We start from the raw sequence: 25612 nt of genomic DNA, 5'->3' as shown, positions 1-25612 counted from the left end.
ATGACTGATTATCTCGATTTTTATCGCGTGAATACGATGACTGATGACCTCCGTGTTAGAATATAACCCGCTCTTGGGTCATTTATGTCAGTCGTTCCTTTTAATCGTTTTAACTGAACTCGATCCCTATGCTTCCGCAGGGTGGTTTTAATCTTCTTATAATTTTGATTTTGTCATAAAGTATTGGGATTAAACAGTTTGGCTGAAATTTAAAAATTCAGTATTTCTGCGTGCACCGTGCTCGCGTTGTGACTGTTAGGGACTGTAATGTTTTCATCCGTAGTATCAATTGAAAATGCACCCAAGAGTATAGGTTCAATTAATCTAATAACAAATAATGATTATGAGAGACTGAGAGAGTGAATGGAGGAATTATGTAAAGAGAGAATGTGATATTGTATTAAAACTATGTTAATGTAAGCGAGGAAGTTGTTGAGCAATAAGGAAATTCGTGACGTATGTCCGAGTACGCTTGATTTTGTAAAAGGCAGCCAGAAGGCGCATGGAGTATTAAATTTATTAGTAATTTATTTCGAGGAAAGGAATGGTATTTTTAATACATTTTATTTAGTTTTGCAATTACAAGATTTCTTGAAACTTCCTGGCAGATTAAAACAGTGTGCCCGACCGAGTCTCGAACTCGGGACTTTCACCTCTCGTGGGAAAGTGCTCTACCATATGAGCTACCGAAGCACGACTCACGGCAGGTACTCACAGGTTCTGCAAGGTTCGCAGGAGAGCTTCTGTAAAGTTTGGAAGGTAGGAGACGGATACTGGCAGAAGTAAAGCTGTGAGTACCGGCCGTGAGTCGTGGTTCGGTAGCTCAGATGGCAGAGCACTTCCCCGCGAGTGGCAAAGGTCCCGATTTCGAGTCTCGGTCGGGCACACAGTTTTAATCTGCCAGGAAGTTTCATATCAGCGTGCACTTCGCTGCAGAGTGAAAATCTCATTTTACAAGATTTCTTGTCTAAATTACTTGTGGTAACCTGATTGGCTGACATTAGAACTACCGCGAGTATACAATGCAGAGCAGGTGATTGCCTGCTTAAATAGTAACCAATAGGAATTCAGCATTTCCTGCGCGTTTGAGTAGGGCTTTGTGCCTCAGATCTATCGGTCGGAATAGTCGCTCGGGATTCGTCTTGTGGTAAACACCTACGTATCTTACAGCGCGTTGATCATATGTGTACGAAAATGAAGAAATTCGAAAGTTTGAGCGGTTCTCGTGTCGTTGACGAAAAGCGACTTCGGTATGGAGTATTTTTGAAAGTTCGAGCATTGTGAGTGGTTTATTTTATGAGATATTCGCGTGTGAACATTTCAGGTCATATACAAACTCCGCGTGATGTGCTTCTTACAGATTAAGAGGCAATATGGTGAGCACTTCTTTACACGAAGCCTTCTGAACGACTGAATGCGTTAATTCGCAAGCACTCGTGGGTCAGTGACTGTTTAGGACGTTTAAAATATCGGGCCGTACTAAATATCTTCTGGCTACTTTTGGGTGTGAACGTGTTACGCAGACTGTCAGTAACATTATGTAAGTGATGTCGGGATGTTAAGTACGGACTTGAAAGCCATTTCCTTATTTTAAATAGAATAAACCAACAAAGGAAATTTTTCATTTTTTTTATTTTTTTATTATTATTATTATTTTTTTTTTTTTTACAACTCATGCAAGAATCCCGACCGCTCGATAGTTTAACTAACTTTCAGCTTCTGCCCATGGACTTGAGCTATGTAGTCCCTGCTAGGTAGGTATTTGGCCTAATTTTCCGCAACGCTGCTTTTCTCTCCTAAACCAGTATCTACCATCGCAGAGTGAATGGGCTATCCAGGTAGGTGGAGGGATTGTTCGCAAGATAGTAAGAACGCAATCCGCCCCGCCGCACCTTGTTGGTACACACGTAATTCCATAGTTTACGGCTACGGTCGCAGGTTCGAATCCTGCCTCGGGCATGGATGTGTGTGATGTCCTTAGGTTAGTTAGGTTTAAGTAGTTCTGAGTTCTAGGGGACTGATGACCTGAGATGTTAAGTCCTATAGTGCTCAGAGCTGTTTTATTTAGGCACTGGCGGTGTTCCGGAAGTATATGCGACCAAATACTTTCTATGGATTTTAACAGATGTGTTCTCAGCATTACCACATTACTGCAGCGTATTCCTATATTCCTTTTAATGTGCTGTTTTATAACCGATGTTTCACGCCACGGATGTGATGAAGGAGTTCTCCTGAACTGCGGCAGGAGACGACAAATAAAACTATTTTGGGAATAAAGACAAGAGTTTTACCATTTCGTTTTATTCTTTTTATTTTAAAAGAAATGCAAAATACTGTTAGCTGAATAGTTGTCTTCAAATGCATCGTAGAGCTCTACCACCAACTAAACTGTGTGTAATACGAGAGAGTCGAATTTATCTAGAACGTTGGATGTATTGACATGTTGCCTTTTAGTTTCTATCTCGGGATCTTTGGCCGACGTATTTTTTCCCCCGAAGTTTCGCCATAGGTGAGAACTGTCATAGGGTCACCCTACATCGCTGGTAGCGGGCTACGGAGGGTAGACCTTTGACAATGTCGCTACTGGTGCAGGCGAAACGTCAGGATAATCGGCAGAAGATCTCGAGATAGGTAATGCGATAACAAGTGGCCCCAAAAACCCTAACAGTTGGATGCGCTGCTTTTTTTCTGATGCTTGATCAAATTTCGATGCTATAAGCGAACAGTTGCTCTACTACAATTGTCGAATACATGAGCTCCTTGCAGTCTTTTCAGTAATATAACAGCACATCCTATTTGTAACAGTTATTACATTTTATTTATCACTTTTTCTCTTTCCTACATGGCATTACATGTCGCAGCTGGCTCCTAATATCACAAGCAGTCAGAGTTCCGTTCAGTTTTAATATTAGATCATCCCATTTGAAAAGAGTAACCTGATGGGGCTTATTTTAGCAGCAACACTCGTCCGCGGGGTGGATGAGGATTAATTCACTTGGAATTTTCTGGAGGTGCATAGGAGAATGCATAACAGGTACGTGGGATAAACAGATGGTGTCGTCGACCCGATATGCAGACGATAGTGAAAGCTGCCTATTTAAGCGACTTTGACAACGAGCATCGCCGAAACTCATACACATACACTGCTTCCGTTAGTACGCATCGGAGGCAGATATAAGGTGCTGAAACTGCCAACAGCGAAAACGCAATGGACTTCCAGCTGCACTTACTGAAAGGGCGTTCATTTATCAACCGCTGAACTGATTGACATTTCCGATAGTTTATTGTTGCCAGATCTGGCTACAGTACGAGGTGTGTGAGAAAAGTTATGAGACTGATTTTTTAATTTTTCATCTTGCCCCCTTCAAAGTAGTTCCCTTCAGCAGTCTAACACTGACGAAGTCGTTTTTCCCAGTCCTGTTAGCAGCGCTGAAACGTTTCAAATGGTAGGGCCTTTAACATGTCGGTAGCATTCTTTTGAATGTTCTCCAGAGTCCCAAATCGACATCATTTTAAGATATTTTTCAATTTCGGGAAAAGAAAAAGGTCACAAGCACGCAGACCATGTGGGCAGCTGGGCTGTGAACAATAGTAATGCCATTTGACGGCAAAAATTTCGTGATGGAAGTAGCCCTGTGATACGGGAAGTTGCCATGATGCAGCATCCACTTGTCTGTTATGTCCAGTCCCACTCGATTCACCATTTTCCTAAGCCTTTAAAGGTCATAGTTGTAAATCACTTGGTTGACGGTTTGTCCAGGAAGAATAAATTCTTTCTGCACTATACCCCTAACGTCAGAAAAGTATATCAGCATTTTGATTTGCTCATTAGAGCTTTTTTTCGGTCGAGCAGATGTCTCAGTGTGCCACTCCTCACTTTGTAAGGATTCATCACCTGTCACCACACGACTGAACCATTCGTGATAATTGGCAGTGCTCTGCACGTTTCTTCGAGTGTGCTTTTGCTCAGTTGTGAGGTTTTTCGCCACCATCTTGGCACCAACATTTCACAGGTGCAGATCTTTCGTTAGATGGTGATTACCCATCATCCTTACTGTTAAACGTCCGTCTAATCTCACAAGAACACGCACATATTCGGCGTTTTCGTTGGCTTTTGTAGCTGAAGATCCCCCTGAGCGAGCTTCAACTTCAACGTGTTCAGAGCCTTCTAAAAATGATTTGTGTCAACGAAAAACTTGTGCTCGTGTTAAGGCATGATCCCGATAGACCTGTTCCAACTTTCAGAGGTCACAGTCGCGGTTTCCCCAAGTATAAAACAAAACTTGATGGCACAATGTTGCTCTAAATTTCGATGTCCCACTTTCGTAGCGCACAACAAAGAAACATCTTCACTCATGGCGCTCTCATAAAACCACATGATAGCTGTACAGGGCTGAAACTCGGACTGAGCATATGGAAGGGATGAACACACCGGTCTACACCAGTAGAACGACATAGCATTGCCAGATCGCTCACTTTTCTCACACACTTCGTATGTTACCACCTGATTTTGGAACAGACTTATTTATGTGACAGCTTAGCTAGCAAAATTTTAATTTTATATTCCTTCTTTTCCCAAGAAACAATAACATCAGTAAGTGGCAATCGTGTAACATCTTTGGACTGACCGACCTGCCGGCCGCGGTGGTCTCGCGGTTCTAGGCGCGCAGTGCGGAACCGCGCGACCGCTACGGTCGCAGGTTCGAATCCTGCCTCGGGCATGGATGTGTGTGATGTCCTTAGGTTAGTTAGGTTTAAGTAGTTCTAACTTCTAAGGGACTAATGGCCACAGCAGTTGAGTCCCATAGTGCTCAGAGCCATTTGAACCATTTGACCACCTTAACAGGTCCAAAGTTTGTCCTCTGCGGTCTATTCACTGTTGTTGAGTAGGCCACAGTGGCTCGTTGATCGTCAGTGCAGTGGCAGTTTGTGTACATGGGCTATCGCCTGTATTGTCACACTTACGATACAGATGATTTGAAAATGGACATACACTCCTGGAAATTGAAATAAGAACACCGTGAATTCATTGTCCCAGGAAGGGGAAACTTTATTGACACATTCCTGGGGTCAGATACATCACAGGCAACAGAGCATGCACAATGTCGGCACTAGTACAGTGTATATCCACCTTTCGAAGGCAATGCAGCCTGCTATTCTCCCATGGAGACGATCGTAGAGATGCTGGATGTAGTCCTGTGGAACGGCTTGCCATGCCATTTCCACCTGGCGCCTCAGTTGGACCAGCGTTCGTGCTGGACGTGCAGACCGCGTGAGACGACGCTTCATCCAGTCCCAAACATGCTCAATGGGGGACAGATCCGGAGATCTTGCTGGTCAGGGTAGTTGACTTACACCTTCTAGAGCACGTTGGGTGGCACGGGATACTTGCGGACGTGCATTGTACTGTTGGAACAGCAAGTTCCCTTGCCGGTCTAGGAATGGTAGAACGATGGGTTCGATGACGGTTTGGATGTACCGTGCACTATTCAATGTCCCCTCGACGATCACCAGAGGTGTACGGCCAGTGTAGGAGATCGCTCCCCACACCATGATGCCGGGTGTTGGCCCTGTGTGCCTCGGTCGTATTCAGTCCTGATTGTGGCGCTCACGTGCACGGCGCCAAACACGCATACGACCATCATTGGCACCAAGGCAGAAGCGACTCTCATCGCTGAAAACGACACGTCTCCATTCGTCCCTCCATTCACGCCTGTCGCGACTCCACTGGAGGCGGGCTGCACGATGTTGGGGCGTGAGCGGAAGACGGCCTAACGGTGTGCGGGACCGTAGCCCAGCTTCATGGAGACGGTTGCGAATGGTCCTCGCCGATACCCCAGGAGCAACAGTGTCCCTAATTTGCTGGGAAGTGGCGGTGCGGTCCCCTACGGCACTGCGTAGGATCCTACGGTCTTGGCGTGTATCCGTGCGTCGCTGCGGTCCGGTCCCAGGTCGACGGGCACGTGCACCTTCCGCCGACCACTGGCGACAACATCGATGTACTGTGGAGACCTCACGCCCCACGTGTTGAGCAATTCGGCGGTACGTCCATCCGGCCTCCCGCATGCCCACTATACGCCCTCGCTCAAAGTCCGTCAACTGCACATACTGTTCACGTCCACGCTGTCGCTGCATGCTACCAGTGTTAAAGACTGCGATGGAGCTCCGTATGCCACGGCAAACTGGCTGACACTGACGGCGGCGGTGCACAAATGCTGCGCAGCTAGCGCCATTCGACGGCCAACACCGCGGTTCCTGGTGTGTCCGCTGTGCCGTGCGTGTGATCATTGCTTATACAGCCCTGTCGCAGTGTCCGGAGCAAGTATGGTGGGTCTGACACACCGGTGTCAATGTGTTCTTTTTTCCATTTCCAGGAGTGTAGCTGTCCGAAATTAGTCACCATTAAGAAATAAACTAGATACTTCTTATTGCCACTTATGACGAAACTATACCCATTTATTTCAATTATGAAACAAGTTGCGGGTTTACTTTTCACCTTCAGCATGCTGCAAGATTGTTAACATGTTTTACATTGTAAATTACAGTTTACACAGTGGGCAATATTAGCACAACAAATGATTAAAATACACAATATTAAAAGTTATATTGTTATTATGTCGAAGTTTGTGAGGTAAGTAAGGTAAGGAATATGGAATTCTACTGTATTTTAATTTTGTGTAGCAGTATGTATCATTGTGGCGGTCATTGGGTATGTGTCTGGTTGACTGCGTCATGTAATGTTCAGCTGTAACTGATTACCTATCACCAGTTTGGGATTTTGAGCTAAATGTTTGTTTATCTCAAGGGCTTCTAACAGGTTTGAGTTTTCCTCCTTTGTTGGCTATAAGTAGTACGTGCGTGGACTTCATATTTATGTTGTTCCTTGAATAAAAAATGTCTAACCCTTTTATTTCGAAAGTTGCTAGAGCAAGTTCTACAAATCTCACTATTTAGGAATATATTCTCCCTGCTATACGTAATGTGGAAAGTCTGTTTTGGGTCATGGGTAGTAAAAGTAATGCCAACGTTTCAGCAAGTCAATTCACCGTTAGCATAAATGATGTTATTCAAATGCATTAGCATTTAGAATTTTTTTATAATTGGCTAATCTTTCGCCGCCCTCGGTGAGTGAGTCCGTCACGAACATTGTCGGCGAACTATAGAAAAAAAAATTGTCACCATCATCGTAATCACCACCACAACCATTATCACCTCCATCGTCATAATATTAAGCTTTAGTTTGGCATCCAGCACTAATTAAAGGCCATCTCCATGCCTCTGTGTGTAGTACAGAGCCAGAGAAGTACACATTCCGCCTTTGACCTGCACATTCTTGCCTCTTAACCAGGCAGACAAGATGCCACACGGTATCAGCGGAACGAGCACACTACTTTACTTCCATCCAAGCCAAGCTATGCCAAACCCAAGCTGGCTAAAGTAGTCTTGCTTGCCTGCCCGTCTTCCTACTGCGCCACACTACGTAGCATTTAATTCTGTACGCTTTTACTGTATTGTTATGAGTAGGGTTCGGACGTTGATGAGAATATCCAAATATCACAAGACGAAGCTCAATGAAATATATTCATTTCTGGTCATTGTAGCCCAGAAAATGGTAGATTTCGTGCTTTTTTCCCTTTTCGACGCATTTCGTTGTTACTTCGACATTGATACTTTTCTCTGCAACTTCACCCTCTTTCGACTAATACTGGCTATTCTCAATTCGAACTATCATCAGCTCACCTTTTTTCTAGTAATGAGAACACATCTGTGTGTACCTTCATGGTCTTCAGTACCGTCTCTGAAAGTCGAGATCCTTTGCATCAGCCGGCCAGTGTGGCCGAGCGGTTCTAGGCGCTTCAGTCTGGAACCGAGCGACCGCTACGGTCGCAGGTTCCAATCCTGCCTCGGGCATGGATGTGTGTGATGTCCTTAAGTTAGTTAGGTTTAAGTTCTAGGAGACTGATGACCTCGGATGTTAAGTCCCACAGCGGTGAGAGCCATTTGAACCTTTGCATCTAAGAACCTGAAGATGTCTATGTTGTCTCAGAACAAGATACAGTCTGGGAAAAAGTGCGAGCTGGTGCCAGTTCCATAGAGACTAACCACTTGCGCGAGTTCCATCATCGCCACGGGTGACGCTGAGGATGAAGATATCGACTTCACCTCGGCCAGTTATCGGCCGAGTACAATCCATCAATGACCGGTCGACACCGGTTCCAGACTGAAGAAGTCTACTCGGAAGATGGAAGAGCAGTCTTTCGCCCACTTTGTTATAGATCATCGCGCAGAGTTGACTTAGACGTGGATCTTCATTTAAGAAACTCTCAGAAGTGAACAGACAGATGTTGTAATTGCATTTGCTATGTACTGTGAAGTTTACCTACGATTATTTGAGGGTCTTTTTTGTGTTATATTACAAGCAGTGTTGCAGACTTCATTATCCAACAAGACACAAGGATGAGTAAACTTTTTAACTTATTTGTGTGACTTTGTTACTGATTTGTTGGAGTATTGTAGACCCTTCGTTTTCCTATCCTGGTACTTGAACCTGGGGTATAGCTGTGTAATAGTGGCAGTGAGAAATTGTCTTAGCGGTGTACTGCACGAGAAGCCGTTTCATGAACTCACAAACTCGACCCACCGTAACGACAGTGGCAACTCAGCTTCCACATCAGTAGCGACGAGACCTTTACAAAACTGACGACGAGTGTTTACAAAAGTTTATTATACTGAAAATCCACCTAAAGCAAGCTTTTGGAAGTTTACTTTCTGTACCTTAGTGTGTTTCGGCCATATATGATCCCAGTTATACTAATTTCGATTCCTGTTCTCCAGAACGTGTATTCGGATTCTCTGAATTATTTCCAAGTGGCCAAAATACTTTATTCTAAATTCCCCAAATGCATATTAGCAAGCACGAAGTTAGTTTTTCATACTATGTTAATCTAAAAAGTATTTGTCTAAAGAAGAAGCTTTTCTTTCATGCTAAACTTTCTTCGCACTTCGCTGCGTACAGCAGAATGTGGTTTTGACATCCACTGAGCCACATTTTTTTTCCTCTGTCAATCAGTGTATGCCCTACATTTACAAAGCGCACATACTCCTAAATTGTTTCTAATTCCTTAGTACACATTTCCACACACTTGGCAGTCACTAAATCTTTGACGCTTTCAAAATATTTATGGAGTGATGAAAACTAAGATCAAATTTACAAACATGTGGTAACATACTCGATGTTCCCGAATGAGTGTTCAGATACATGATTTGCATTGGGAGAAAACTGCCAATTTACTTGAAGCTGCCTCATAAACACACAACAGCTTTCCCCCTGCTGGACTTCCACTCTGCTTCGTGATTGGTGGACATTCCCCTGTTCCTGATTTCTCCCCAGTCACCTTAAAGTTCGGTTTGTTCGTTTTGCTGTCCCAGCATTATGATAAATGAGCTGCAGCAAACTACCTGCGCAAACATATACCCGACCAGTAGCGCTGGATTGACAGCGCAACCTGTTATCAGCTTCAGCAGGCTGGACGGGCCCCGTGAAGCTTGCCAGACTAGCGGAAACCCAAGCTGGCCTGCTTTAACCACTACGCTTCAGTACACGCGTCTCCGTTGCGGCAGGTTGAGCTGCTTAAATGGTTCTGAGGTCATCAGAGCCCTAGAACTTAAAACTACTTAAACCTAACTAACCAAAGGACATCACACACATCCTTGCCCGAGGCAGGATTCGAACCTGCGACCGTAGCGGTCGCGCGATTCCAGACTATAGCGCCTAGAACCGCTCGGCCACTCCGGCCGGCAGTCTTTTTTTTCCTCTTGGGATCCGCAAGGAATTTTCTTCGGCCATTTACCATCCATTTTCCATGGTACTCGTCCTGTCGACCTCCGTTTCATTTTTATTACGGTAATTATTACGTCTTCCATTCGGGCTTGTCATCTGACCCATACAGTGTCCTCATGTGTCTCTTAACCCATATCACTAAGCGACCTAGTTACAGGTTGCCTACCTAACAGCTCGTAGACTCAACAAAAATTTTACTTTCAGTACTTCATGTAATTATAGACCGAACTTAAAAATTTTTCAGTGCTGTCGTAAACTACTCATTTCGAAGTATAACCTTACGTTAAGGTTTTAACACAAGTCCAATATTAAAGTTAGAATCTGTCAATATGTCTTATGGCGGCACAGCTCATGGCGTACAAATTACCCAGACTATATTCATCCAGTGTCTGAGAATGAGAGCACGTAGTTACTTCCAATAAACTTTATACTATTTCAAATCAGTTCAATACTTTTTCTCTCCGGCATCCCCCCAAAAAGTAATGAAAGGAAATCAGTTTATCGCTTGAAACTACCTGGCAGATTAAAACTGTGTACCCGACTGAGACTCGAACTCGGGACCTTTGCCTTTCGCGGGCAAGTGCTTTGGAATCTCAGATGGTAGAGCACTTGCCCGCGAAAGGCAAAGGTCCCGAGTTCGAGTCTCGGTCGAGCACACAGTTTTAATCTGCCAGGAAGTTCCATATCAGCGCACACTCCGCTGCAGAGAGATAATCTCATTCTGGAAACATCCCCCAGACTGTGGCTAAGCCATGTCTCCGCAGTATCCTTTCTTTCAGCAGTGCTAGTTCTGCAAGGTTTGTAGGAGAGCTTCTGTAAAGTTTGGAAGGTAGGAGACGAAATACTGGCAGAAGTAAAGCTGTGAGCACCGTGCGTTAGTCGTGCTTTGGTAGCTGAGATGGTGCCGGCACGGTAGCTCATCGTGTTCGGGAAGAGGGTAACGTACCCTCTGTAAATAAATAATATAAAAAAACCACTAACGAGTTAACAGATCAACAACGAACTAAGAAAAAAGATGGTAGAGCACTTTCCCGTGAAAGGCAAAGGTCCCGAATTCGAGTCTCGGTCGGGCACACAGTTTTTATCTGCCAGAAAGTGTCATATCAGCACACATTCCGCTGCAGAGTGATAATCTCATTCTAGTTAATCGATTGCTACAGTTCCACTTGTCGTGCGGTAAAGCATCATCAGGTATAACGTTTTATTTTATTGCTTTTCATTTTTTGTTTAGTATATGGGTGAATAGTCCGAAGCTACTAAATTAACTCACTTATAGAGTAATCAGACGTTTGAAGCTGTTTTTCCCGCGGGAGTTCGTTTTGTTAATGAATCGGTAGGGTTGGGGGGAGCGGAAGACTTACTGGTATTTTCTAACACGCATCTGGCGAATGCTCACTTATCAGTCTTCACGTTTACAATTGTTTTACGTTGAAAGCCCATGTTGCACTGCTGTATGTCATTACGAATAATGCACACTGTAAGCGTTCCATTTCAGGCACTTAAGGGGTGTAATTCAGAGAATTTTATTTTACCGATAGCACTCCATGCCATTTTCAATCTCCTGTTCATTTATTTTACCGTCAATCCTGTAGTACTCTAAAGCGATCCTAAATACAAAAACCAGCAACTCAGTATTCTGTTCCTTGTTGAGGCTCATCAGTACTAGATGGAAACAGACAATTGTCATTTGCAAAACGAAGGTAATTTAGGTACTTTCCACTAGTAATCATTTCTCCTTAGTTTTCGCCATTTAAGAATGTGAAAAGTTCCTCTAGGACTGTTGAAAAACTTTTGGTAAGGTGTAATATCCTTTCCAAAATCCATTTCAACTCTGAATTCTCTACACTCTTTATACTCTTTATGAAATTTAATAATTTTTGCATAACGTGGAGCCACAGTCATAATATATTTTATTAAAGTCAATAATGCCATTAGACTATTTATTATTTTTTTATATGCAGCGTTACATTTACACATTTTAAATACGACAGTATGACATCTTAGGCACTGTATAACATTAAAACACCTGATAATGGCATTTTAAGCCGAAATCATGATCGTGTGAATGTAACACTGCAAATAAAAAAAAAGCACCAGATAATGGCATTTTAAGCCGAAATCATGATTGTGTGAATGTAACACAGCAAAAAAAAAAAAAAAAAAAAAAAAAAAAAAAAAAAAAAAAAAAAAACAGTCTAATGGCGGTACTGACTTTCAAGATCTTTATGAAATGTTATGGAAGTTGCAGCATTCGCGTATATATTCTTCAATATATAAACAGCTTGAATCTATGGCTTGTCGAAAATTTTTCCCCTCTTATCTTTCACGTTAACCATGTTCAAGCGACTCGTCATGTTATCCTTTACAATAAAATAATGGGGTCAAGAAACTAAAGAATTACTCTTTAGTTTGGAACCCGAGTACGAGAGGGGGTGATGTGTTCGCAGAATTTGTCGAGAGGAGTAACATTTTTTCTCCTTAACACAGAGGATGATTCCCCGGTGATGTTGCAAACTTCCAGGGATGATAATTTATGTAACAAAGCCGAAAGTTAGAAGCGAAAACCGTTTTGATAGCTCTTATAGAGGAAAACACGTACAGGTACTATTGTTGCTAAGACTGTAGTGTAGGCCTCTTTCAGAGGTGGTATTATGGACCACGACAAGAAATAAAGTCCAGTAAATATGAGCTCTAAAATGTATACCGTAAGAGAGAAGGGTACTTTTTTCATTAGAAAAAGATGTGTTTCACAGTTGCGAAGGTCAGCAAGTGGTCATAGGTGTTAAGGTATGCAGTTTAGGGCCCATACCTAATGGACATTCTTGTTTTGGTTCATATTCTACCACCTCCAAAAATATTGAAATAGAAAAGCTTGCAGTAGAACAAATGTGTGTTTCAGTATCGAAGACGAACAATAAGCGATACCACCCTGTATTAAAAAAGAGGTTCTACATCGTAGAAAATTTGCAAAAAAAGTATATAGGCAAGAGCATAGACTCACTCTCCTTTGATAAATGGGCGATATTCCTAAGAATGTTAACGTTTGCATTTGTTTGTGCGAGGTTAAGTAATGTGTGTGGACTTACAATGACGAATGTATACTAAATGGCAGAAGAATACTAATGGTGTACTGATAAGCGGAACTCAATAGATATATACTAGTTTTTAACTTATTTGTAAAATGTTTTAGACTGTAACATACGATTATGAAGCTTCTTCAAACGATGTTACTCGACACCTTCATTTCTGTAACTAAGACAGCCTTTGATTAGTAGAAATATGCAGTAATCTACAACCTGTAATCTTGCAAACTTATTAACTGTGATCAAGTCAGTGCAAGAGCAAAAAGTTGTACTTGTGCGGTACCATCACTGAGTCTCGGACAATACGTCTTCACTCTTGCAAATCCAAATGGGGTTGCATAGGATCCAACCGCAATACAAAAATTATGTCTGATTCAACTTTCAGATGTACAACATATGCAAGTCAGCACTATAGAAAGACACAGACTGCTGTTCGTTAATTGTAGACATCGTTAGGTCGTGCTCTTCAGCTTCCGTCTTAGCCATGTTCAACACGCTCTCAAAACACATCCTTTGCTGCACAGCAGTAGAGTACTCGTTACTGTTGGGAGAGCTGTATTACACAGGCTGTGTTAAAAGCTGATCACCCATTTACACAGTGGAAGAGCTCTTTCTCGACGCTATGAATACGAGAAAACCTCGGCGCTTTAGCACCCTCTAGGGAAGCCAATTCCTAAGCTCCGCGTCGCTGCCTTATACGGAGTGAAACGACAGCCTTAGCTCACGTGGTTGACGGCAGAGACGTTTAGAATGAACTAAACGTGCAAGCATGGCGCTCCGAATTAGCAGAGCATATTTGGTTCATCATATACTGCGGTCTTGAAACTCATCTTTAGCTATACCGTAAAAACTTGACGAGACATGATCAAAGTTTCGTTCAGATTCATGGAGAAACAATCAATAAGAGATAAAGTCACGGCTGCAAAATACTTACGCAAATTCTTTACAGACGAATGAAAAAACTGGTAGAAGCCGACCTTGGGGAAGATCAGTTTGGATTTCGTAGAAATATTGGAGCACGTGAGGCAATACTGTCCCTACGACTTATCTTAGAAGCTCGATTAAGGAAAGGCAAACCTACGTTTCTAGCATTTGTAGACTTAGAGAAAGCTTTTGACAATGTTGACTGGAATACTCTCTTTCAAATTCTAAATGTGGAAGGGGTAAAATACAGGGAGCGTAAGGCTATTTACAATTTGTACAGAAACCAGATGGTAGTTATAAGAATCGAGGGGCATGAAAGGGAAGCAGTGGTTGGGAAGGGAGTGAGACAGGGTTGTAGCCTCTCCCCAATGTTATTCAATATGTATATGGAGCAAGTAAAGGAAACAAAAGAAAAATTCGGAGTAGGTATTAAAATCCATGGAGAAGAAATAAAAACTTTAAGGTTCGCCGATGAAATTGTAATTCTGTCAGAGAGAGCAAAGGACTTGAAAGAGCTGTTGAACGGAATGGACAGTGTCTTGAAAGAAGGATATAAGATGAACATCAACAAAAGCTAACGAGGATAATGGAATGTAATAGGAAATGAGACACTTAAAGTAGTAAAGGGGTTTTGCTATTTGGGGACCAAAATAACTGATGATGGTCGAAGTAGAGAAGATATTAAATGTAGACTGGCAATGGCAAGGAAAGCGTTTCTAAAGAAGAGAAATTTGTCAACAGCGAGTATAGATTTAAGTGTCTGGAAATTGTTTCTGAAAGCATTTGTATGGAGTGTAGCCATGCATCTAAGTAAAACATGGACGATAAATAATTTGGACAAGAAGAGAATAGAATCTTTCGAAACGTGGTGCTACAGAATGATGCTGAAGTTTAGATGGGCTGATGAGGAGGTATTGAGTAGAACTGGGGAGAAGAGGAGTTTGTGGCACAACTTGACTAGAAGAAGGGATTGGTTGGTAGGACATGTTCTGAGGCATTAAGGGATCACCAATTTAGTATTGGAGGGCAGCGTGGAGGGTAAAAATCGTAGAGGGAGACCAAGAGAGGAATACACTAAACAGACTCAGAAGAATGTAGGTTGCAGTACGTACTGGGAGATGAAGTAGCTTGCGCAGGATAGTGTAGCATGGAGAGCTGCATCAAACCAGTCTCAGGACTGAACACTACTACAACAAGAGATGAATAACACTAATTTTGAAATCTGTAGCCTATTAAGAGAAGTACGGTAGTTCAAATGACATACTATGAAGACGAAAGGAGGAGGATCGAAATCGAAGAAAAGGAATTAATAACATGAGCTGCTTCGGGGTTTTACGCGGAATCAGCGGCGTCGAGTGAAAATGTGTGAGGACGGGGAATCGGACCCGTGATCTCCTGGTTACTAGGGAGCTGCGTTAACCACTACACTATCCGTGTATAGTGTTTATCGTAAATGCACAAACCATCTCGGTACGCTACCCGGCAGACCCCCGTTTCCACCTAGTGCCACCTACACGCAATCCCCTTCCATACCCTCCGTGCTCCCTAATTTTAGGTTTCCGCCGGATGTCGAACGTTGTTATGCAAGCGCGCTGGAGATTGTGGATTCACTGCCCATCGAGGCAGATCAGTTAAATGAGTGAGTGGTGTCATGTCTTTCGAACATGAAGAGCGAAGTTAAATACGACAGGGGATCCTCACTGAAACACGGCATTGTCCGTCGCACCATATTAGTTAAGTTAGCAGCGTACTGTAAAATTTCCATCGTAGAAGCTGAATGGTGAGCGCGGCTAACTGCCATGTGGTAGACCCGAGTTCAGTTTCTGTGGTGCCGCCGGCCGGCGTGGCCGAGCGGTTCTAGGGGCTTCAGTATGGAACCGTGAGACCGCTACGGTCGCAGGTTCGAATTCTACCTCGGGCTTGGATGTGTGTGATGTCCTTAGGTTGGTTAGGTTTAAGTAGTTTTAAGTCCTAGGCGACTGATGACCTCAGAAGTTAAGTCCCATAGTTTTCAGAGCCATTTGAACCATTTGAACCTGTGGTGGCAGCGATGTTTCCTTTGTGGATAACTGGTGCTGAGTGTACTCAGCCTCTTCAGGCCAACTCAGGAGCTGCTCGACCGATTAGAAGCGGTTCCAACGTCAAGAAACCCGACGAGGACCGGGAGAACAGTGTCCTGACCACATGCCCCGCCGTACCAGTGACGCCGTTGGCAGGGGATGACAAGGTGGTCGGTCGGACGAGAATTGTACATCTAGGACCAGAATGCGGAACTTTACCTACCTTACCGTTTTGTGTTTTAAAAAAGCGTTGGTAACCGTTTGGGGGACGTTCCTGTAATCAAAAAGAGTGCTACAATTTATTAATTTCCTGCCTTGGTACAAATTTTCACTCGCGCTTCAGTCTATATACATAAGATTATTAATTTCCTTATGCGAAATTTAGGAGTGACTGTAAAGTCATATTTGTTGTTATTTTATCGCAGTTTTTTTTGTTTCAGCGTTGTATGTACAATAGCAAGCTGGGTGATTCTTATTAACGTTTAAAAACTCTCGAGGCAACGTAGTTGACTCTGAGAAAAGTAATTTAATGTAAGACACAGGTGGCCACAAACGTCAGGAAGTACCCTCCAAAAGTGGACAGCGAATTCTGAACACGTGACGACATCATATGGCGTACCTTGCCGCACGTGCAGTGGATGGACCTATCGGTCTATCGCACCTGACCATCACAACGCAAGTCAATTATTAACGTCGATGTGCTTCTGGGTCTACGTGGGCGACTTCAGCACGTGAGACTCAGGGTTCGAGTCTTTCTTCTGCCAGACAGTATTCTTTTCACTGCGTTACACAATTACGTGTTTACATTGAGGTAAGATTTATCATTTAATTTGCTGGTCTTGCGGTCTCCGTTGGTTTATTGCAAAGTTCAGTGTGGCAAATACCCACCGTACTGCGTCACAAGAAAATGAGTACAAGTTTCCGAATGGCGCCGGCACCAGTAAATGACGTACGTTTTAGACTTTTGCTTAGAGTGAGGATCCGGCCGGGGTGGGCGAGCGGTTCTAGGCGCTTCAGTCTGGAACCGCACGACCGCCAGGATCGCAGGTTCGAATCCCGCCTCTGGCATGGATGTGTGTGATGTCCTAAGGTTAGTTAGGTTTAAGTAGTTGTAAGTCTAGGGGACTGATGACCTCAGATGTTAAGTGCCATAGTGCTCAGAGCCATTTTTTTAGAGCGAGGACAATAACTTTGTAGCTTCTACATTCACAATAGATCACATTTACGAAATATGTCCGAAATTTGCACCGTTTGCTTGAAAGCAAGTACTGCATCGCTCCATCATCTCCATCATCCATTCATGCACGCACCTGCACTTTTGGCAAGGTACGTTTGGTGACAAGCTCAACCTTTGTCATCCACTTCTGGGGTATTTCCTGGCCGTTGCAGCCCCATATGTGTCTTACATTAATTTACTTGTCTCAGCGTCATCTGTGTCCCCTGGGGGGAGGGGAGGGGTTAAAACGTTAATAAGAATCACCACGTATATCAAATTACTATTTACTGCGGTGTGGAAGGCACCGTGAGGAAGTATAACGGTAGCGGTAATAGGGAAATCGACTCAAATTATTCTATGTTTGTACACTTATGACTTTTACATCATATTGAATATATTTCTTGCCGCATCTACTCCATCTATGTTGGAGAAACTAAGTGTATCGTCACTGAACGATCGCAAACAAATTTATCAAAACTTAGACATAATTTCCTCTTGCTGTAAAAATAACGGCAACTCCTTTTTAAATGTGGATAATTGCAATATTACACATAGATTAGGTAGGCTGGAGGGAGATCGTCCAGAAAACCCATGGCATCAGCAGATCCAGATCGGAGGATGTAGTTTCGGTTAACTTTTACACACGAAAATGGAGAAAAGAATGGATTGCATTGCAGTAAATAAACCTTACGGGTTCCCATCTAAGGTTACAAAGCTTGATGTTGATGAAATTGACAAGAAGCTAAAAATCTTTAAAGTGTGTGCCTAGTCGATTTGGAAACTTATAAGGATACCGAATATATTTTGAAGGCACCTACAAATACCAAAAACTAACTCCATTGAAAATGTTGTTTCCCTGCAAGGAAAAGAACTAGATGAATTGTATACAGGCGTCATTGTTGCTGAAAAAGTAAACTGGCAGATGCTTGAGGAAAGAGGTCATCCATCACACGAAAGCCTTCTGAAAAGGCTACAGGGATCAGGTCTAAGTCAGGGATCCGGGTATACACTAGAGCCTGGTACCTATCGCTCCCAGAGAGATGGCAAATACAAGATTAGACTAATTACAGAGTGCACTGGCCCGTTTAAGCAGGAATTCTTCCCGCGCTCCTCATCAAAATGAAACCAGTAGAACCATGATAAGAGGTACAGTGGTGGCAGAAATAGTGTAAATGTGGATAGAGAATGCACCTGTCAACGGCAGTATCCAACTCATTAGGTGGAAGATTATTTTCTGTTTCAAAACGAATGAACAATTATCTCCCTATCAATAACTTTTAAAAACATTGTAGGAAATGAACAGCGATCTGATACGTTGTTAAAATACTAATCAATCTTGATCGCATATATATAAAAACGTCACCTAATAACCGATTCCTATATTATCAAAAATCATCTTCAGACCAAGTTTCTGAAACGTTAAACATTGACATTCTTTAGAGGGAGACAGGTGCAAAAATTACACATTTCATCTACATAATAAATATGGATAGTAAACTGCGATGGTTATAAAATCAGCCTTATGCAAGCACCATTAATTTATTTTTATATTTACCCAGACATGTTTTGGCACCTATGCGTCACCTTCTGTGGGTCAAAACTTTTTTCTGTTTCTGAAAGGTAAAATGTCAAGTTTATACTAATTTATCTATTGTAAGCCTGAGAATTACAATATGTGCAGTTTGATTTGTTTTGTTTAGACGTTCCCTTTAAAATTACATCGCTAAATGAACTGCATTATTATACATTGGTTTTTGTGCTCTTTCTGTCATTTTTAGAAAGCATGCCATTTGCAAACTAGCAATGAAATAAAATTATTGTGTATTTATAAACAACTGTTTCGTGTGTAGAGGTAATATGCGCTTCTGTACTTACATTTTTCATCCTGTTACGTGTCTCTCATAGATGTCTCGGTCACCTGCTACTCATTGCACTATTTTCACATAGTTTTCCACAAAATTTTCGCTCACTAGTTCACCTCACATCTACATTCACATAAAGGCGAAACGTGATCTGAGCAGACACTCTGACTCCATATTCAGTTGTTCATCGTTGGTCTTATGTTTGTTGTGACGCTAATATCGAATGTTTCATCAGAACTAGTGTGGTGTGGCCGCTGGGATAGGGCAGAAGATACACTACTGGCCATTAAAATCGCTACACCAAGAAGAAATGCAGATGATAAAAGGGTATTCATTGGAAAAATATATTATACTAGAACTGACATGTGATTACATTTTCACGCAATTTGGGTGCATAGATCCTGAGAAATCAGTACCCAGAACAACAACCTCTGGCCGTAATAACGGCCTTGATACGAATGCGCATTGAGTCAAATAGAGCTTGGATGACGTGTACAGGTACACCTGCCCATGCAGCTTCAACACGATACCACATTTCATCAAGAGTAGTGACTGGCGTATTGTGACGAGCCAATTGCTCGGCCACCATTGACCAGATGTTTTCAGTTCGTGAGAGATCTGGATAATGTGCTGGCCAAGGCAGCAGTCGAAAATTTTCTGTATCCAGAAAGGCCCATACAGGACCTACAACATGCGGTCGTGCATTATCCTGCTGAAATGTAGGGTTTCGCAGAGATCGAATGAAGGGTCGCCAAACACCGATGCGACCATCGTGATGTTGTAAACAGAACCTGGGTTCATCCTAAAAAATGACGTTTTGCCAGTCGTGCACCCAGGTTCGTCGTTGAGTACACCATCGCAGGAGCTCCTGTCTGTGATGCAGCGTCAAGGGTAACCGCAGCCGTGGTCAACGAGCTGATAGTCCATCCTGCTGCAAACGTTGTCGAACTGTTCGTGCAGATGGTTGTTGTCTTGCAAACCTTCCCATCTGTTGACTCAGGGATCGAGACGTGGCTGGACGATCTGGCAGGATTCGAACGAGCGACCGTGGCGGTCGCGCGGTTCCAGACTGAAGCATCTAGAACCGATCGGCCACTCCGGCCGGCGATCCGTTACAGCTATGCGGTTAAGATGCCTGTCATCTCGACTGCTACTGATTCGAGGCCGTTGGGATCCAGAACGGCGTTCCGTATTACCCTCCTGAACCCACCGATTCCATATTCTGCTTTGGATCTAGACCAACGCTAGCAGCAATGTCACGATACGATAAACCCCAATCGCGATATGCTACAATCGGACCTTTATCAAAGTCTGAAACGTAATGGTACGCATTTCTTCTCATTGCACGAGGCATCACAACAACGTTTCACCTGGCAACTCCGGTCAACTGTTGTTTGTGTTTGAGAAATCGGATGGAAAATTTGCTCATGCCAGCACGTTGTAGGTGTTGACACCGGCGCCAACCTTGTGTGAATGCTCTGAGAAGCTAATCATTTGCATATCACAGCATCTTCTTCCTGTCGGTTAAATTTCGCGTCTGTAGCACGTCATTTCGTGCTGTAGCAATTTTAATGGCCAGTAGTGTATGTAATGGCTATATGTAAGTACAGAAACGCACGTAACATCTACCCACGAAACAGCTGTTAAATACACAATAACTTTTCTTAACGGCCAGTTTACACATGACACCTGTCAACAAACGACGAAAAATGGCACACAAATAAATGTATAGTAATGCAGTTCATTAAGTGAGATGTACTATTAAGGTGAGCGTCTAAACAAACAAAACAATCCACTTGCCGTAATTCTTAGGCCTACAATCGATAAATTATTACGAATTTGATATTGTACTTTACAGAAATAAAAAACAAAAATTTGACCCACAGCAGATGACACATATTCTAACATTCATGGTGGTGTCTGTTTGTTCTATATCGTGTCTCCCTACCACTTTCGAGCAACGACGCTCTGAGCGTGGTTTTTAGGAAATTGATTAGTTTGAACCTGGGACCTGTTGCTGGTAAGGAGATGCCAGACCAAACATGACATGTAGAATTCAGAAGAGTTCAGTGAGACTAGCGATGATATAACCAAATACTTAATGGTTTCAGTGTCAGCTCCACTGCACTCCCTGTAAAAGAATCTTAATACTAACTAAATTTAGTGGAAGGGGTTCAAGGTTTTCCTATTTTTAGTTAGCTGGTAAAATAATGTCGAAAAAGCAGTTAAGTTTACCATTGGAAATTTTATTCTACTCACAAAACATTGTTTATAAATTGCACTGTTGATAAAAGAAAGTGTTTTAATACAGGATGGTAAAAACCAACTCCATTCAACAAAAATGTGAACGAATATTCCCTGAATGGGTTTCCAAGTTCTACAATGGATCGAAGGATGACCTATGCCATATCACATCTATAATCTAGGTTTAAATTAAGTTTCACAAAAGAGTAAACTATCAAAATGGTCTACAGTGACCCTCAATTATCTTTAATTATTTATCTAACTTGTCGTAAATTACAGTGGCTGATGTGGCTTCTCAGTAACTATATAACAGAGAAATCATCGCGTTTCAGATTTTTACTTCAAGTGGCAAATGTGGACACCATGAGCTTTAATTGACGATCGACACTAGTATTACGCAAAACGGGAGTGTAACAGATGAGACTTCTGTAGTTCTGAGTGATGCTTTATGCGCTGTTATGCGGCATCGCATGCATTCATTACCTCATCAGGGAGAGGCGGGCGGCGCAGCTCCGCTCACCTCGCTGTCTCGGAACTAACTCTCTTCTCCTAACTTCTCCTTACTAGTATTTACCGAAGTTGGTTTAAAAAAAACTATCTGGCTGTGTTTTCATATGACCAATCAGGGTCTCGATGTTAACTGTAAGCTCCGCCTACAAAAATTCTGTCTATCCAATGAGAAACGTTATACTTTTCGTGGTGGGGCAATGTTTGTAAAGTTTTGCAACGTAACAGAGACGCGAAAAAGTCTCACGCTAAAACTTGCAGCTGGCGTTGTCCTAGTGGTTAGCTGGCGACGTGGATCTCCAGTCCGTCCCTTATCGTAGGGCCATCTAGCCTAAAACGGTTCTGCTCTCGGCTTCTGTTCTCGTTTCTCCCCTCGGAACTGCTTCTGTCTCACGGTGGGAAGGTATGACATGCATTTAGACATTCTTGTGTTAGTCTGTAGTATTCCATTTGCTCACTCGTTACTCATATTACTTTGTTTAATTTAATGTCACGATTTATTCGGAGCTATGTGACATACTACTGGATTTGCTTATCATGTCTGGGTTTTCATGGAAGTTGTTGGATTTGCCTGACACCTTACAATATGTTTCGAAACATGTCTGTGTAAATATAAAAATAAAAATAAATTAACCTTGTTTGCACAGGTCCGATTTTTAAATCTACCCTATTTTTAAAACGAGCCGGCCGCGGTGGTCTCGCGGTTCTAGGCGCGCAGTCCGGAGCCGTGCGACTGCTACGGTCGCAGGTTCGAATCCTGCCTCGGGCATGGATGTGTGTGATGTCCTTAGGTTAGTTAGGTTTAAGTAGTTCTCAGTTCTAGGGGACTAATGACCACAGCAGTTGAGTCCCATAGTGCTCAGAGCCATTTGAAACATTTTTTTTTAAAACGCAAACACGGAAAAGCTGCAAGATAAACTTCAAACATTAGAAAAATAAGTTTCTCAAAGCCAAACCAAGCATTTCCCACGTAGCTCTTAAACAAATTCAAGAATACAACAGTGCAGCTGCACAAAAATATCTTCAACATCAGGTTTAACAAAATCTTTCTAAGTACTAACATAATCCCTGTTTTTGTAAAAGTTAATGTAAACAGCAAGTCACCTGCAGTACACGTAGCCAAAAGAAAAACAGAAAGTATTTGGTTAGAAGAGGAAAATCGTTTCTCATATGCGAAGAAACAACAGCTTAATCTTCAGCTGTAATCATACCTTGAATTAGCTAATCTCTTAAAAACACCAGTTCATTTCGATGGCATAACTCAAGAAATCAGGTCCTGCACAGAAGTACTAACGAACAAAACGAAAAAAAAAACAGGAAATAAAATACTGAATCACCTCATAAGATCTACCACAACAATAAATTAAGGCAGAGTAGAGGCCCAACACAAGTTCCACAACAAACTTGTCAATTTCACTGACATAAAATTAACAAAACAAGAAAGAGAATTGCTTGAAATGGATCAAAATACAACACAAACTCAAACTTGACACACAAAATGATAGAAAAGCTGATCACAGAAAGGGAATACATAATAAAGACAGAAGAAAAGTGGGACAACCCAAATTTCCATGCAAACTTGACAAGGGAATTTGTAGCAGAAAAGATAAAACACATAATCAAGGAAAACAAGATCCACATCATCTCAAAAACAAAAACAACAGAACAAAATATATCAACAAAACTAAACAAAAAACTCAAAGAACACAATGCAATCATCACCAGAGGAGAAAAAGGGAATACACTTGTATTTATGTATGAGGCAGAGCACATCAAGAAAGCAGAAGAACTATAGATCAGAACAACATCATCAATGTAAACAATGATCCTACTATGAGGTACCAAAGAAACATACAAAAACTTTCAAAAACCCTCGTAGTCACCATCACGGGAAACTTCTACCAAATACATGACACAAAAGAATCTCAAAGCACCCAGCCTCAATAATTTACCAAAGAACAAAGACTGTTCGATCAGGCCCATAATCAATTTCAAAAATGCACCATCGTACCAGCTAGCTAGACACTTCATACTATACTACAGAAATTATACACTTTCATAAACAACAGTAGTCCAAAAAAATATTAGCGAACTAATAGAAAAGATAAAAGATAAAAGCATACTATCAACAGCACTATGCTATATTTTGACATCATATCCATGTACACTAATGTGCCAGTAGAAGAAACAATCAGCATTGTTAAAAAAACAGCTGTATTATCAAGGGGACAAAACAATTGCACACACAGATGAAACAGACGCCACCCTAAAGATTATAACAGAACAGAACTACTTCACTTTCAAGAAGGAGTTGTATCTACAGAAAGATGGTCTACCGATAGGCTCACCCATCAGCAGTCTACTTGCAAACATATTTCTAAACCACAATGAAAGCAAAACATTCAGTGATATCATACATCCAAAACAGTACTAGATCATATACTGGTACCGACATGTGGATGAAATCATTTGATTGATTGATAAAACAGACACCTGAACAAAACAGTTACTCAGTGACATAAATGCAGTTCACTCACAAATAAAATCCACCATTGAGACAGACGAGGAGATGAAACTTAATTTCTTAAGACATCACCATACACAGAATCAACAATAAACGACAGTTTTGGAATTTCCGGCAATCCTGTAGCCACAAGTAGAACCATTCACATGAACTCCAACAACCCCCAAGCACACAAACTCTCAAGTTTCAGACACATTCTACACAGGGTCAACAGACCTCCACCGGTCGCAGCGATGTCGGAGAGTTGATGTTTTACCGGATTCCTGATATACACGGAACACTCGTGAAATGGTCGTATGGGAAAATCCCCACTTCATCTCTACCTCGGACTATAACACCACGTTCAAACTCACTTAAATCTTCATTAGAAGATCGACTCTTGGTGCAGGGAATGGTTATTGACTCGCAAGATAAATGTATTGCGAATTTTCGAATACGTAGAGACCCCTTACTGTATGCTTACACGCTTAAAGGACAATCACTGGAAGAAGCAGTTACTCCCACAAAATGTCAAGGAATATGAGCGGAAAGCGATTGAAAGTACTGAACGAGGTGGTGCAGTGGTTAACACACTGGAAGACAGTTCAAGCCCCCCTCCATCCATCCTGATTTAGGTTCTCCGTGATTTCCCTTAATCCCTGCAGGCAAATGCCGGGATGGTTCATTTGAAAGGGCACGGCCGAGTTCGTTCCCCATCCTTCTCTAATTCGATGCGACCGATGTCCTCGCTGATTCGTCCCCTCCATCAAATCAACGAACCAAACGATTTGAAATGGAACGACTACAAAATATCAATTGCGAGTAGGCAGATGCCAGACTGAGATTCATTGGAAGAATCCTCATGTCATGCAGTCCAAGAATAGAGGAAGATTCTTACAAAATATTCGTGCGACCAATACTAGAATATTGCTCCTCAGCAAAGGTTCCCTTCCAGTTAGGACTGAGAGAGGGAATAGATAACATCCAAAGAAGAGCAGCAGATTTCGTTACAAATACATTAACTACGCGCGAAAGCGTAACGGAGTTGCTCAGCAAATTCCAGTGGGACACGCATTTTGCATCGCGCTTTGATCTCCCATTAAAGTTCCTGAGAGTGTACGTTCCTTGAAGAGTCAACTAATACACTGTATTGGGTCTTCCTACTTATATCTCACGAAAAGATCATCAACACAAAACTGAAGAGATTCGAGCCCACACGTAGGCTTACTAACGATAGTTCTTCCCGCGAACCACACGCGAATAGTACAGGAAAAGGGGGAAGTGACACTCGCACACAGAGTACCCTCCGCCACACGCCGTCAAGGGGCTTGCGGTGTAGTAGGTCTAGATAAAAATGTAGAGGAAGCAATGA

This window comes from Schistocerca gregaria, chromosome 6, assembly GCF_023897955.1.
Source record: "Schistocerca gregaria isolate iqSchGreg1 chromosome 6, iqSchGreg1.2, whole genome shotgun sequence".
Lineage (NCBI taxonomy): Eukaryota > Metazoa > Arthropoda > Insecta > Orthoptera > Acrididae > Schistocerca > Schistocerca gregaria.
Note: the sequence above shows the minus strand (reverse complement) of the source record.